A 16,800-nucleotide genomic window follows, 5' to 3' on the forward strand; every position below is an offset into this window, starting at 1 on the left:
GTTTTGATGAACGTTTCTCTATGCTCTTTGGCTTAATAGCCTAAGGGCTTTAGTATACTTGATATATGTCCCTTATTGCTCTTGTATTGTCTTTTAAGGGGAGATTGATATCTCCTATACCTTTTAAGTCAATACTATCTCTACGAGATTTAAGAGTACAGTAATTCCCTTTCCCTCTGATTAGCCTAGGCTATCCTCAGTTAATTTTGCTGTGACCTATGTTCGGGCAAAATTTGCTGGGGCGTTTCGTTTCTCTCTCCTTTCCTCGGACTGGCATAGCTGATTCTTTGCCAATCCTCGGGTTTGGAGTTGAAGACGGGACATCAGAGTAAGTCTGTGTTAGGCATCTAGCTACCTTGGGAAATGACTTCCCAGTTAGTCTAGTTGCTGTTCAGGAGGCTTGTCCTCCCTAGGCCACTTTAAGGTTATTGTTTTACAATTTCCCCTTTTCCTGGCCTAGCAGACAGTCCTGTACTAAGGTTTTCTAACTGGAAGATAGGTTTCTTCCTTGGTTAAAATCCTTAGTACGAGATTCTGTTCTCTAAGAGTGTGTCCTATGGGCGTTCTCTTTTACCTAACCCAATCTGGGGAAATGATTTCCCCTACTTGAGGTTACTTTTGAGATCAGAATCATTCAGGTTAGGTAATTCCTTAGGGTATTACCTTACTTATGGACTTTTTACCCCCTTCCCCGCTATCTCTTTTGTGTTGGATGAACCTTCACCATTATGGCCGTGGTCCTACATATGTGCCTATGGGTGTCTGTAGAACTGGCCTGAGTTTCCCTGTCGACTGCCGGCTAGGCCGGCTGCCGGCAGGTAACCTCATATCTTTGAGTGTGCCCTCAAGTCCTCCCTTGGACTGCCTTCCATATACCTTATGATGGGATATGGTTGAGTGGAAGCCAGAATTTAATTCCCTCTTCCACTGGCACACTCTTTCGAGATGCTGGCCGGCATAGCTGATCCTTTGCCGTCCTTTATCCTTTCCTTTCTCTCTGACTTTCTTTATGGGCTAGTCGCCGGCAGTTAGTTCTGCCGGCGTCTATATGGATGGTTAGGCCGGCAGTTCGCTGCCTCCTCTTGCCTTGGACATCACTGATCGATGTGCCGACGGCAGGTATCCTATGACCGGCTGCCGGCAACTGTGCTGCTTGCCGGCAGCCGGCCTGTGCCTTACATCCACTATATTTTAAGATAGTATTTGAGCCCAGTCAGGCCGGCATGTGCCGGCAGGCCCAGCAGGTGCCGGCTAGCCCGGCGAGTGCCAACCGGGCCGGCAGTGCCGGCGGTTCGGCGGTGTCGATGGGGCCAGCAGTGTCGGCCGGGCCAGCAGTCCCAGCGGGGCCGGCAGTGTCGGCGGGACCGGCAATACTGACGGCATACTGCCGCCAGCTACTGCTGTGCCCTGGAAAACCCTTTTTCCAACCTACATGTGGTTCTTGGGCAGCCATCTGTGAGACCATGATTTAGGAGAAATGATTCTCTCTTTTATTAATGGTTAAATTCCATTAGATTTATCCACCATATTGTGCATAATGGAAGACGTGTCAAGAAGACACTTTATATATCTTGGATAATTTCTTCCAGTAATCAATTCCTAGGAATTGCTTAGTTCAATATGGGAGGAGGTCATAGCAAGTGGCTGGACAGGAGGCACATGTAGGTGTCTTTCCTACCTATAGCTTACCCTATCCAAGCTAAATATAACGCTTAATTTAAGTCGAAATCTGAAGATTTCACAGAAAACTCATTTGTTTTTCTTTCTTTACAGGAGGGGCATCCCGAGTGCGGGAACAACTTTTGTAGAGTCCGTAGCAAGAGCTTCTACGGACATGGAGTGTGCAGGGCTCACGCTCGCTGTTCTATCACCAAAGGGGTTCTCAAGTATTGGGACCCGCAGGTATGTGCCATTTGTGAAAGTTTGGTAAAGGAGGCTTTTGATGACCAAAAGACTCTAGAGTCTAGGGATGCAGCTAGGGATACGCTGCGTAAATGGGTCGGGTTTTCAAAAGAATGCTTCGGGCCCATACCTTCCTAATGCTAGGATGAGGGACTGTCTCTTCCCCAGAGCTCATGATGATGCTATTATTCCCCAGACAAAACCTGAGATCCCCTTGGTTCAACTTCAGGTCCAGCAGACCAAGGAACCTGACGTTGCGGATACATTGGAGGATATCCATTTGGACGACAACATGTCTGTCGTCTCCAAGGAGACGGAGAAGAATCTCCTCGTGGAAGAGTTGGATCAGGAGGCAGTTGCCCCCCTGAAGAGAATGTTGAGAATGCCGAAGTAGCTTCGGTTTCTTCAGCTGTAGTGGCCGATCCGGCACTATCAACTTCATCTCAACCACCTCAGCTCGATTCGATCACGAGCACTCTTCACTCACTCCTTAATCTCCATGGTGCAGGACCTACAGAAGAGGTCGTCTGAGAAGGAAGCCACCTTTCGGACGGAGATTGAGCAGTTGGTGTCTTCACGTTTGACCCCGAAGAAGCTGAACGTGAAGGACCTTCCCGTTTTCTCTGACGTTAACCCTTGGAAGTACGCAGAGCATATGCCTATGTCAGCAGGCAAAATTTTCCTCTCTGAGAAACTGGGCACGGTACCAGTGGAGGAAATCGAGTTCTGGCCCAGCAGAGGGGCCTATCCGGACTGTTACGTCCGCCTCAGAAATGAACCGGCGTCTAAAGAAGAGACGGAGCCCAAGGAGACAATTGTCCTTGAGCTTGCTAAGGCACAAGCCTTATTTTCTAAAACTTTGAAAGAGAGGGCTTTCACTAGTTCGAAGGTGCCGGCTCTTAGCGAAAAACACCCATCGTTTGTTGCTGACCCCCAACGCGCTTTTCCCTTTATGGATAAAGGGTTCAAAGCAGCTCTGAAGGCCGTGGAGGCAGGAAAGCCTTGCCCCACATTAGAAGAAAGCAAGCCTTTCTCCCTTGCTTTCCCATCAGACGACAAGGACTGGAAGGATGTTCATGTTACCTTCACAGTCGGGAAGCTGGAGGCCGATATCGCTGGACGTCAGTTCAACGAAGACCTCCCAAAGCTGACAGATTTTCTCTTAAAGAGAGAACACGAGACTAAGGAATACCTGGCTGCTTCCATGTCTCTCCAAACAGGGCTAGAGACGATGGCTAGTATCCCTGATACCCCGAATATGTACATGGTCTTCGCCAAGGCTCACTTGGCTACGGTAACGAGGGACCTGTACAACTTCATCAAGGCCAGAAGGGCCTGTAGGTTCGTGTTTGCTTCCGCTTCCGTTAAACACGAACCTAGGAAGCTGATAGCTTCTAACATCTGGGGAAAAGACCTCTTCCCGAGTGAAGTGGTCAAGGAGGTTGTAGACAAAGCCGCCTCGGAGAATAGAAATCTCCTTTCCAAATGGGGCTTATCATCAAAACGGAAATCTTCAGCTGACGAAGGTCCCCAGCCGAAGAACAACTCTAAACGACCTCGCTTGCCCTCTCGGCTAAAGCAGCAACAGCTTCCCATGGCCACGGTGCCCCAGACGGTGGCACAACCCACCACCACCTTTCAACTGGTGCCCCAAACTCTGGCATCTCAGTCGCCAGTGTTCACCCCAGTTTACGAAAGGCAGGCTACTACTTTCAAGCCAAAGTCTCGAGGTTCCTTTCGGGGTTCCTCTAGGCGCCCCTTCAGAGGCAGGGGCAACAGAGGTGGTCGTGGCCAAGGAGGTAAATTCTCCAGTCAGCACTTTAAGTGAGATGCTTACCATTATGGCTAAGATACAAGAAGATGATAGAAAGGCTTCTTTTGTCTTTGTTGGTGATTTTAATGCTCACCATAGGGAGTGGTTAAGTTCTATCTCTCCTACCGATCGCCATGGCTTAAGAGCTTTAGACTTTGCCTCTGAATCAGGCTGTGAGCAAATCATAAATGAAGCTACTCACAGGTCTGGTAATTGCTTGGACCTCGTATACACTGACTCCCCTGGCGTTATAACTAGTAAGGTTGATTCTCCAGTCGGGACTTCTGATCATGCCTTGATTTCATTATTAGTGAAGACTGAGCAGCCTGTCCCTGATATATCATATTCCTGTAAAATTTATATGAAATCCCAAGCAGACTGGAATGGGATTTTGCATGATCTTTTGTGCTTGAATTGGTCACAATTATATAATAGTGTAGATCCTGTTGTCTCTTTGAATGAGAATCTAGTCAACATAATTGATAGGCGTATCCCTTCTCGTGTGCTAAGGTACCGAATGAAGGACAAACCGTGGTTCAATGATGATTGTAGACGTGCTTATTTGGAGAAGCAGGAGGCCTATCACCTTTGGAAGGGTAACAGATCAGATTTGACCTGGAACAACTATACTCAGCTTCGAGCTTTTGCTCAGAGAGTTTATGCCTCAACTGAAAAGGAGTACAATTTAATCATAAAAGAAACCCTCTCTGGTACAACTCAGGAACATAAATGGTGGTCTACTCTTAAATCTGCACTCTTTGGTGTAGATGCAGCAGTTCCTCCTTTACTTAAACCAGATGGCTCAGTCACTCACTGTCCAAAGGAAAAGGCAACCCTTTTGGCTGATGTTTTTGACAGTAAACAGAGTAATGAAAAACTTGAACTTCCTCATTCCTGTTTTCCTGAGGCTAAACTAACTAGTTTAGCTTTTCGATCTCGTGAGATTAAAGCTCTGTTGATGGACCTTGATGCTTATGGAGGTGTAGACCCAAATGGTATTTTTCCTTTGTTTTTTATAAAGACAGCAGATTTCTTAGCTCCAAAGTTATCTGTTATTTTGCGCAAGTTAGCAAGAAGAGGAGCTTTTAGCACTTGTTGGAGAATTGGTAATGTTACTCCTCTATGTAAATGTGTTTGTGGTAGCTCAAGTCCCACTGATTACCGCCCAATTTCCATAACTCCCATATTATCTAAAGTTTTTGAACGTCTTCTGGCAAAACGTCTTAATAGGTTTGCTGAAGGTAATCATCTATTCCCTAGTTTGCAATTTGGTTTTCGTAAAGGCCTTGGAGCATGTGATGCCCTTCTTACAATCTCCAATGCAGTACAGAAATCCCTTGATTGTGGTCGTGAAGTTCGTATGATTGGCCTTGATTTTAGTGCTGCCTTTGACCGTGTTAATCATGAGGCCCTTGTTTTCAAACTGAAACAGTTGGGAGTGGGTGGGTCGTTTCTTAGCATTATTATTGATTTTTTAAGTAGTAGATCTCAAAGAGTAGTTGTTGATGGGCACCATAGTGAGTATAGGAATGTGATATCCGGTGTTCCACAGGGTAGTGTTCTTGGCCCATTACTTTTCATACTATATACACATGACATGTGGTTTGGCCTAGAAAATAAGCTTGTTGCATATGCAGATGATGCTACTCTCTTTGCATCAATTCCATCCCCTGAATGTAGACCTGGGGTTGGTGAATCCCTTAATAGAGATCTAGCTAAAATTAGTGCATGGTGCAAGTTATGGGGTATGAAGTTGAATCCTAACAAAACTCAAAGTATGATTGTAAGTAGGTCAAGGACGGTGGCTCCTCAACATCCGGATCTCAGTATTGATAATGTTTCTTTAAATTTGTATGACTCTTTCAAAATTTTAGGTGTGATTCTCGACAGCAAATTTACTTTTGAGAAACATATAAGGTCTGTGTCTTCTTCAATTGCACAAAAAATTGGCTTATTGAGAGTCTTTTAAGATATTCGGTGATCAATCTATTCTGAAGAAGTGTTTTAATTCTTTTATTCTACCTTGTTTTGAGTATTGTTCTCCTGTCTGGTCTTCAGCTGCTGATTCTCATCTTAATTTGTTGGACAGAAACTTACGGTCTATTAAATTTCTTATTCCTGATCTAGATATTAATCTCTGGCACCATCGTTCAATTAGTTCATTATGCATGTTGCATAAGATTTTTCATAACTCTGACCATCCTTTACATTCAGATCTCCCTGGACAATTCTATCCTGTTCGTAATACTAGGCTGGCAGTTAATTCTAATAGCCAGGCCTTTTCCATCATAAGACTCAATACTACGCAGTACTCTAGAAGTTTTATTCCAGCTGTTACCAAGTTGTGGAATGATCTTCCTAATCGGGTTGTTGAATCAGTAGAACTTCAAAAGTTCAAAGTTGGAGCAAATGCTTTTTTGTTGACCAGGCGGACATGAGTCTTTTTATAGTTTATATATGACATATTTGTTTTTGACGTTGTTAATAGTTTATATATGACATATCTGTTATGACGTTGTTACTTTTTTTAGAATGATTTACTGTTAATTTGTTCTCTTCAGTTATTTATTTCCTTATTTCCTTTCCTCACTGGGCTATTTTTCCCTATTGGAGCCCCTGGGCTTATAGCATCTTGCTTTTCCAATTAGGGTTGTAGCTTGGATAGTAATAATAATAATAATAATAGTAGGAGGGAGACTTCTCCATTTTCAGGATCGGTGGACCTTCGATCCTTGGGCCCACAGCCTGATCAAGAAAGGACTGGGCTGGGGTTGGAACTCAAACCCACCAAGCTTTCCTCAATTCTTCCAACCATCAACCCCAGTTCTGGAAGAATACGTTCAAGAACTACTGGACAAGAGAGTCATAAGGAAAGCAAAGTCCATCAAATTCCAAGGAAGGCAGGGGCAACAGAGGTGGTCGTGGCCAAGGAGGTAAATTCTCCAGTCAGCACTTTAAGTGAGATGCTGCCGGTAGGAGGGAGACTTCTCCATTTTCAGGATCGGTGGACCTTCGATCCTTGGGCCCACAGCCTGAACAAGAAAGGACTGGGCTGGGGTTGGAACTCAAACCCACCAAGCTTTCCTCAATTCTTCCAACCATCAACCCCAGTTCTGGAAGAATACGTTCAAGAACTACTGGACAAGAGAGTCATAAGGAAAGCAAAGTCCATCAAATTCCAAGGAAGGCTATTCTGTGTTCCGAAGAAGGATTCGGAAAAGCTCAGTGTCATTCTGGACTTATCACTACTCAACAAGTTCATTGTGAACTACAAGTTCAGAATGCTGACGCTTCAGCACATAAGGACCCTTCTGCCCAAACGGGCATACACAGTCTCCATAGACATGACGGATGCTTACTGGCATGTGCCAATAAACCGTCAAGTTTCCCCCTACCTAGGGTTCAAGCTCCAGAAAAGAAAATATGTTTTCAGAGCCATGCCCTTCGGTCTGAACATTGCTCCAAGAATATTCACAAAGCTTGCGAACGCAGTCATTCGACAACTACGCCTAAAGGGTGTCTAGGTGATGGCCTACCTGGACGATTGGCTGGTGTGGGCAGCATCCAAAGAAGAATGCATGCAAGCCTCCAGAAAAGTGATTAAATTCCTAGAAAACCTAGGGTTCAAGATCAACCTGAAAAAGTCTCGGCTTTCTCCTGCTCAAAGGTTCCAGTGGCTGGGAGTTCACTGGGACCTACAGTCACATTGCCTCTCTTTGCCCACAGCAAAGAGGAAGGAGATAGCAAGGTCTGTCAAAAGTCTTCTTCAATCTCGAAGAATATCAAGATGACAACAGGAGAGAGTGTTGGGGTCTCTCCAGTTTGCCTCTTTGACGGACCCACTTTTGAGAGTGCAGTTAAAAGATGCATCAGGAGTCTGGAGATTATACGCTTACAACGATCGAAGAGATCAAACCATTCCCAAATCGTCTGCGATCCATTCTCAAGCCATGGTCGGAAGCAAAGAACCAAGAAGAAAGGTACCCTTGCAACCACCTCCACCAGCAGTCACCGTTCACACGGATGCCTCGAAGGAAGGTTGGGGAGGTCACACTCATCGTCGGAAGGTGCAGGGAACCTGGTCTCCACACTTCAAGTCCTTCCACATAAACTTTCTGGAAGCCATGGCAGTTTTTCTATCTCTAAAGAAACTGAGACTTCGCTGCTCAATCCACATTCGCCTGGTTTTAGACAGCGAAGTGATAATGAGATGCATAAATCGACAGGGCTCAAGATTGCCTCAATTAAACCAAGTGATGTTGGCCATCTTTCATCTATCCAAGAAGATGAAGTGGCACTTGACAGCAGTCCACCTCCAAGGATTCCGCAATGTGACAGCGGATGCTCTATCCAGGATCAATCCGATAGAGTCCGAATGGTCCCTAGACGCAGGATCATTCTCCTTCATATTGAACAAAGTCCCAAGACTGCAAGTAGATCTCTTCGCAACGAGCGACAACAAGAAACTATCCTGGTATGTTGCCCCGTACGAGGATCCTCTAGCGGAAGCAACGGACGCGATGTCCGTGGATTGGAACAGATGATCCAGGATTTACCTGTTCCCACCAACCAACTTGTTGTTGAAAGCCCTCGACAAATTGAGATCCTTTCGGGGGAGGACAGCGATAGTGGCCCTCAAGTGGCCAGGCAGTGTCTGGTTCCCTCTGATAACAGAACTACGCCTGAAGCTGATCCCGTTGCCGGAACCAGTTCTAACTCAGCAAGTGCAGAAATCGACTGTCTACGCTTCATCAGAGAAAACCCAGAACCTTCATCTCATGATTTTCTCACCCTAGAGGTTAAGAAAAGGTTCGAGATTTCTGCAGACAGTATTAACTTCTTAGAAGAATATAAGTCAAAGTCTACAAGAAGACAATACGAGTCTTCATGGAAGAAATGGGTAGCCTTTGTTAAGGCGAAGAAACCGCAAGAGATTTCTACGGACTTCTGTTTGTCCTTCTTCATCCATCTTCACGGACAAGGATTAGCGGCTAATACAATTACTACTTGTACATCTGCATTGGCTAAGCCGATTCTATATGCCTTCCAGGTGGACTTTTCTAATGAAATCTTCAACAAGATTCCAAAAGCCTGCGCCAAACTTCGACCTGCAGCCCCTCCAAAGCCCATTTCATGGTCCTTGGATAAGGTTCTTCATCTGGCTTCAACTTTGAACAATGAAGATTGCTCGCTGAAAGACTTGACTCAGAAGGTGATATTTCTTTTTGCACTAGCCTCAGGAGCCAGAGTTAGTGAAATAGTGGCCCTCTCGAAGGATGATGGCCACATTCAGTTTACAACGAATGGAGATTTAAATCTTTTTCCGGATCCGACGTTTCTCGCCAAGAACGAGCTGCCCACTAAGAGATGGGGTCCCTGGAGAATCTGCCCTCTGAAGGAAGAAGCTTCCCTCTCCCCAGTGGAATGCCCAAAGGTCTATCTTCGTAAACCTTCAGACTTTAAGGGAGGTCAGCTTTTCAGGGGAGACTTCTGGTTCGACGTTATCCTAGAAACAGATAAGGGCGAAAATCACCTACTTTATTCGCAGAGCGGATCCTGACAGTACACCCGCATGTCACGATCCGAGAAAAGTTGCCTCGTCTCTAAACTTCTTTCAGACTATGTCGATTGAAAACCTGCGTGCCTATACTGGATGGAAGTCTTCCAGGGTATTCTTTAAGCACTACGCGAAGCAATTACAGGAAATCAAGTTTCATGTGGTAGCTGCAGGTAGTGTAATAAAACCTGCTGCTTGATTACTGCGAAGGACAGTGCACTAATAGGGACTTTTAGTGAAGGGTGTACATGATAGACTTAGGTATATCATGATAAGTTTTGTGTTGTTAAAGACACTATGAACTGTTTTATCTAACTAGGTGACCTCAAGCATAATAATTTGACACAAGTGCCAGCATTTTATATGCTAGTGTTCCTGGTAATAACATTATGCAGGGAAATATTTTATTTCTTTGAGTGGCTTTTGTTTCTCTTTCAGATGAAACTTATTTATTTTTGTTATTACTGTTATGCTTTTTTATGCAATATGTTTAGCATAAATATATTAATTCCAATCATGATTTCTGTGTTTCTTGTAAATAAACAATAGAAGGAATCTTTGCGTCTTTCGCATCTTTGATCCTCTTAGGACTTTGTAAGACTAATGTCTTCTCTTTTATGCAAACAGGTAAGTTTGGTTGTACTATGTCTATATTACTGTTTTATGATCCCTACGCGAACATAAACCTATCTGTCTAGATCCGGACCTGGGAGGTACAGTATTCTATTCATTACCTATTGGTACAAACTATGCTTTACGTATATAAGGACACAATATACTTCTGCTTGCTAATTGTTCTTTGAACTCACAATTTTGGGGTTTTTTCCTAGAGTCTATATAGACTTTTCCCTGTAGGAGGCAGGAAGAGCTGGCATTTGGTATGCTCAGTTGATTGATGTATTACGGTAACATCAAGTGTCTTTGGTCTTGGCGACCAGATAGGAAATAATAGTTAATTCGAGATAACGGCACTATTATAAATCCACATATACATTAATGCTCTGGTAAACTTCCATCAGCACGACATGGCCTAAGCCCAAAAAACGGATTTTGAGCGAAGTGAAAAATCTATTTTTGGGTGAAAGAGCTATGTCGTCCTGATGGACCCACCCTCCTTTAGTAAAAGGATATGAATCCCTCCCTTTGGTACTGTATCTGCAACACCTACGAAGCTACAAAGAATGGCTTAGGTGGCGCCTCGCGGTGGCGATTGGGCGAACAATTTACAGTACATTAGGAGAATCGAGTGTTTACCTTTTTAACGACTCTCCTATTTTCTTGCCACTTTTCCCTCTCGAAGTGAAAATCGCTATTTGGGGTGTAAATAGCTGTGAGATGTGTCAAGATACGTCCTTACCCGATATCCCTTTGTGAATTTTTAAGGGATACTCGCTCCAGGAGTTAGAATTCTGGATACCTTTGGTAAATTCTCTGGAATTAATCACTGTAGTCACATATAACCTAGGAAGCTACTTATGAAGGAACTTCCATCAGGACGACATGGCTCTTTCACCCAAAAATAGATTTTTCACTTCGCTCAAAATCCGTTTTTTCAAATGGCAAGTCTTGGCGGGAGAGATCGGCAGTGACCGTCCTCTACCGAGTCAGAAAGCAAAGTGGGTGCTCAGCCCAAGTGTGTGAGTGAGTGGGGTACCCGGCTACCCCCACCCCTCTTGCTAACTAGCAGTTGGGGTGGTTATCCCTCGCTAAAATTCTCATGGCTCATCTTTCAGCTTTGCCGAAAGTAATATCCCTATAAATAGCGTAGGGATTATATCGAGTGTCGGAACAAACCGGGTCTTTAGAATTGGAGTTTAATGAAATATAAAAGAAAACCAAATCAGACAATGACTAGGTTAAGAAAAATTTGGAGATGAAATTGCCTGAATATACATATAAAAATCAGTCCTTTAGGTCCACCGTGCACATGAAGACCTGTGGTCTTAGCCCTTGTCCAAACTCCTCCAACATGGTGAGGACATCGACCTAAAGGGACAGCTCCTTTCGGATCCTTTCGCACGGGAGATTGTTGATGCTGGGGTCTTGACTTGTGGCGGAAAGGATGGGACACAATACCCTGTGTAAGGATTCTCCCCTGGGAGAGAACTCCTTTAACTGATAGAAGTAAGGCAACGCTTGGCCCTACCATGCTTCCTGATGGGATTGATGCTATTCCTTAGAACAGTCATAGGCTGATGAGGAGTACGTTGAGGGAATACATATGATACACGCACAGGAGACACTATTGGAATAATGGAAGAGAAATCCCCTCGATCTCCCGCATCTGCAATAAAAAGTTACCCATACGAGCTTAGTACATGGATATTCAAATTCTGGTCATAAAAGAGACACTTCCACTGATACAATATCCCCCATCGGGATAAAGGCAGATGCTACAGGATCATGATCCACTGCAGCATTATTGGCATTGCTAAAGGGGCAAGAGACACCACATCAACAAATTCGTTCACAAAATCCAGGTCGTTTCTTCGTTACTGGAGTTTCTGGGATCTCCGATAATGAAGGATTGGACAAGGGAAGTTCAAGGTTAGAAAAAGAAGACTTCAACTTCTTGCCCTCCTTAGAGGTAGGAGCAATCAAAGCAGAACGATCCCGCTAAGACTTCTTTTTTCCTTTAGATCCAAAAATTACAAGGCAAATTCATAACACATCTATGTCCCCTACAAGTAAGACATAAAGGATGAGGATCTATGTCAACTTGACTCATGAAAGTTCCACAAGAGCAACTTTAAAGGCCTTGATAAGTTCTCATAAACACTTGTTTAACACTTATACATGAATTGTTAAGAAAAGCAAAATAACACAACCTACTGAGGAAGGTCAATAACGGACAACTGAACGTCGTCGCGACCAAGAGCAGAGCAAGCGCACAGCTGCTAGCATCAACACACAAGTACATTGTAGGCCCATGAGACAACCATACCAGGCTGCCAGATCCACAATTCTTCAATCTGGTCATAACATGGCTGTAGCAGAGCTAACTCAATATATGATGAAGGTTTGTAAGTTCATGGATAAGGCATGAAATCAAAGTATCGAACAATTATTGTTTATTAAGTCAGAATTCACATATGCTGATGTATAATAGACATCGAAATCGTCCCCGCATGAGTGAAAGAACAAATTTAACTGAAAAATCAGCCAATAGCCTCTAATATATAGGCTTAGTACTATGACCTTTACTTTTTTATAAAATGAGGATTAAATTTGCGAAGTTGGGTTACACAGTCCAATGCTCGGTAGCCTACTATAAAGTCATTTAGTGTCCAAGTTGAACTGGGGAGAACTCTTAAAATTATACTATGCAGAAAAAGTTAGAAGAGGTTGGACAGCAACATAGAAGAAAGGAAGTGAGAATGGAGGTGAAGTATGAATAAGAACAATCAGTTTTAGGTAAGGTTAGATTAAAGAATGTGAGGTTTTGATACTGTCTTTACAAAATAAGTATTCTTAGTTTCAGTCAACATCAGATATATAAACTTTTTAAAACTGTTTTATTCTCGAGATAACTGATACTAAAATCTACTTGAATCTACCAGAACCTAACGATTAGAGATATTTTTAGTCTAATAATGAGTGATTTTATCTCTATATTGTAGATAAAAATGTGTGATCATTTTTCTTTTCATTTTGAATAAATGCCAAAAATTGATTGGTTCCTTGTATCACACCAGCAATTTCAAATATAATGTGAGTATCCTAGATTAATATTTTGGAGCTTGTTCATATTCAAAATATTTTTTGTTCATTTGAATACCATAAATAACAAAAAAATACTCAACCAAGTAGCAAATAGGTGAAGCGCAACAAATACCGCCTGCTAGAACAAAGAAGTAAGGAAAAATGTTAAATTGCGAGTGAAGCTAGCTATGACGGAGCAACGACCTATTGCACTAAGTTATTATTATTCTGAAGGGGAGTCCTGTATTTTTAAAATCAAATGACTTGGAAGTGTAGCCTATGTAGTTGGTTGGGACTAGAGTAATCTTTTCCATTACTTGTCAAATATATTTTCTTTATGGGAAATTTTTTTATTTTGGTCTGAAATAAGGTATTGTGAAGGTAGTTACAAAATATGATTTAGTGTTACCTTGCCAGCAGTAGAGCAAGCACAGGATTAAGGCTTCGGTATTACTATAGCGTGATTCCTACCTCAATATGGGGATTCAAATCTACTATAGGGTGATTCCTACCAAACCACCTAAACAAGCATACAACCAAATAATGTTAGGTATAGGTTAGGTTAGGTTAGGTACTCCAGGGGCACTTGGATGAACACTGCTGGCATGTTTTGAATAGAGATCAAGACCACTACGTAGCAATATTAAGCGACATTAAACAAGTTTTGGTGCTAAATTAGGGCTTCAATTTTGCAATATTGACACCCAAAGTTTATTCTGATTGTTTAAAGTGCGTTTTATGGATTTTTCAGCATGCTTTATAAAATAGAATAGATAGTGTCAAGAAGAATGTTTTATCTATCCTCCTTTGGTAAGAATCACCTCATACCCAAAAAATAGGGTAGGAATCACACTGTAGTAGAATCCTTTAGGTAGGAATCACACTGTAGTAGAATCCTTTAGGTAGGAATCACACTACAGTAGCACCGTGTAGTCTTAGGGCAAGCTAAAGATAAAGCAGTCTATGGGATGATTGCTGTGGACGCAGCCCCGGTAGGTAAGAATACAGCTCCTATGTTAGGTTAGGTGGTGTTTTTGTTTCCGTTTTAATTTTTTTTTCTGGTCATAACTTTTGGAATTCTAATACTTGAAAAATAAAGGTTTGCCCCAATTATTTGCATCAGAGCAGTTCAAAGTACATATGAATACATCAGGAAGACTTATTTTCTACCTAAGGAACAATATAAAGACTCAATCATTTCCATCCAAAATTAAGGTTAAATTTATTCAAAATGCAAAATAATGAACAGAAAAAAACATATTTGTGTATCCTAAACTCGGTATTGATTGAAACTGCAATTTTACCAAAAACATCCTTTACATGTACACCTTACGAGAGACGCGATAACAAGGAAGCAGCACAGGAGGGGAGTTAATTAACTTACAAAGAGTGGTTGACAAAATAAAGTGGAATTCGTTTTTACTTTTCAGTGCCACGATTCAAGTATCAAACCCAAACTTACCTTCGACACTTGCAGCAAAACCATGCGAATTACGAACTTTACACGAACTAAATTCAGGACTACGTCTTGGTAACCTAATTGGTAAATATGGTATTTGGAATTAGAGTCCGAGTCTGGACCCGACTTCGTGCAAATTGGATACAAAATATCGTACTTTACTTACTCTAAGAGTAAGGGCTGTTTTTCCCAAATTCCTGAAACTGGTCCGGTCACACAAGAAAACTCTGTGCCTTACAAGATTTGTTTGTCTTATAGTATGTAAACATTACATTAAAATACACAATACTCCGTGTATTTATGATAAATAAAATAACTCACAATGTATGAAAAAATTATATTTATTTAGCTTTTGAAGGGACCATCTCCTTCCTCTTCAGAGTCCCCTCGAAAGCTAAATAAATTTAATTTGTCATACATCGTGGGTTACTTTATTTATGTATACATTCTTACGTATTTAGAATAGGCCTATGGCACTTAGGAAACAAAAATGAAAATTTCCAGCTTCTTGAAAGCCTTAATATCTCCATTCCCCCCCCCCTCCCCCCAAAGTCTAGTGGGGAATTGTTATGCAAGTTTCGGGGTTACATAATTAAAAGTTATATTGAAGAACCTACAGAATGTAAGTTCCACAGTAGAATGAATGATTTGAAGTTCTCTGGCATTCTGACATTGAAGGTCATTGACGCGGTTCTACAGTAGAACTTACAGTTATGTCTACTGTAGGCTACATATTACATTTAACATAAATCTATTATTGCACATTCAATTAGTGTGGGAATAATACTGGAACGAGACACTATTTAGCACACCATAATACCAATCTTGTTTCTCTGATTGTTATATTTTGTAATTTTTTAAGTTACATTTTATTATTATTATCATTATTATTATTATTATTATTATTATTATTATTATTATTCAAGCTACACCCCTAGTTGGAAAAGCAAGATGCTACAAACCCAAGGACTCCAACGGAAAAAAAATAGCCCAGTGAGGAAAGGATATAAGGTAATAAATAAACGATATGAGAGAAAATTAACAATAAAATATCTTAAAACAGTAACAACATCAAAACAGATATGTCATAAACCAAAAAGAGACTTGTGTCAGCCTGTTCAACATGAAACCATTTGCTACAAGTTTGAACTTTTGTTATTACCAGTAGTCAATACTGGCAATAGTATTGTTAATCGTAAGTTTCTTTACAGAATATTCATCCAGATACTAGTTTACAAAAGCACCGTTTCTAAGGTGATCCTGCCGTTTTACTATATTGTTATTTTTTTTTTTTAGTATAGGGAGCAATTTCCAGTACAGTCAAGTGATAAACCTAGGTCACCTATTTTACCGAATATCGGGACAAATGAAGTCATCTTATTCATTTTGATGTTAAAGGTTAAAGGTGTCTGGTTTCAGTTCCATCAGAATAGATGCTCACCAGAACGTCAGCCAGGCAAGCCCAACCCCCCACTGTGGTCCTACCACAGCAGTAGCCTCCCCAGTAAACAGCTTAACTCACGGCCCTGGGCGGGGATCGATCCTTGCCACGCGAATGCGAGGCAAACACGTTACCACTGTACTAGCCAAGTTTTTTTTTTTAATTTGTTTCTTACAACTATAGACTCAGTTTTTTTTTTTTATTAAATTTAGTTGTTTAATTGTCAACCGTTCCCTAGCATTGGTAAAAACGTGTTTTAAATTCTCAGTAGTAGCCTACCATCAATGTCATTTATGGAGAAGTAGGCCTAGATTCATGTGCAAATAGCTTGAACTTTCACTCCATGCCTCTGTAGTGCTTTTGATAAACCTATAATAATAGATACACAATAAAATTGGACCTAGTACACTTCCAATTCGTACACAGTAGTGTCTGTCCATGCAACAAACATTAGGGCTATGTTACATATGTAGTTTGTTTTACTAACAATGTTTTATTATTGACATGTCCAATAAAGATTTGAGATAATTATTAATATATAATACTGAGTAAAATGCAGCCCTTAGATATTAGTTGACTATTTAATGTACTTATATACACTAATGGCTGATGTTAATTTTGTTTTATGATTGACATTTTTTTTTTACATTCTTAATGCGATTTTTAATCATTGCTACGGATAAGTATCAAATGCATGATAGAATAGTTTCATACCCAAAATGTCCATATGACTGGTAAAAGTAATACAATAAATATTTCGATAATATGAATGATTACTCTATATTTTTTATGCAAGTCACCACCGTGTTTTGTAGCCTACAGCTAGAGAGAAATTGGTTCGTTCGTTTAGAATGTCTTTCCTTATGCAAGATACAATCAAGAAAAACATCATAGTATATTTTAGAAAAGTTAGAAATGTAAATGAT

The 16,800-nt window shown here is 41.5% G+C and overlaps 1 protein-coding gene across 1 annotated transcript in view; it reads right to left on the minus strand.

Moving 5' to 3' along the window:
- The window catches only part of LOC137625955 (alpha-(1,3)-fucosyltransferase C-like), a 105,560-nt gene that overhangs the window by 56,557 nt on the left and 32,203 nt on the right, over positions 1–16,800 (minus strand). Inside the window, exon 10 of the mRNA XM_068357019.1 lies at positions 14,437–16,800. This exon is cut by the window's right edge and continues 91 nt beyond it. The gene's annotated coding sequence lies outside the window, so the exon portion shown is untranslated. The remainder of the gene's footprint in view (positions 1–14,436) is intronic.

Source organism: Palaemon carinicauda, chromosome 33 (genome assembly GCF_036898095.1).
Source record: "Palaemon carinicauda isolate YSFRI2023 chromosome 33, ASM3689809v2, whole genome shotgun sequence".
NCBI lineage: Eukaryota > Metazoa > Arthropoda > Malacostraca > Decapoda > Palaemonidae > Palaemon > Palaemon carinicauda.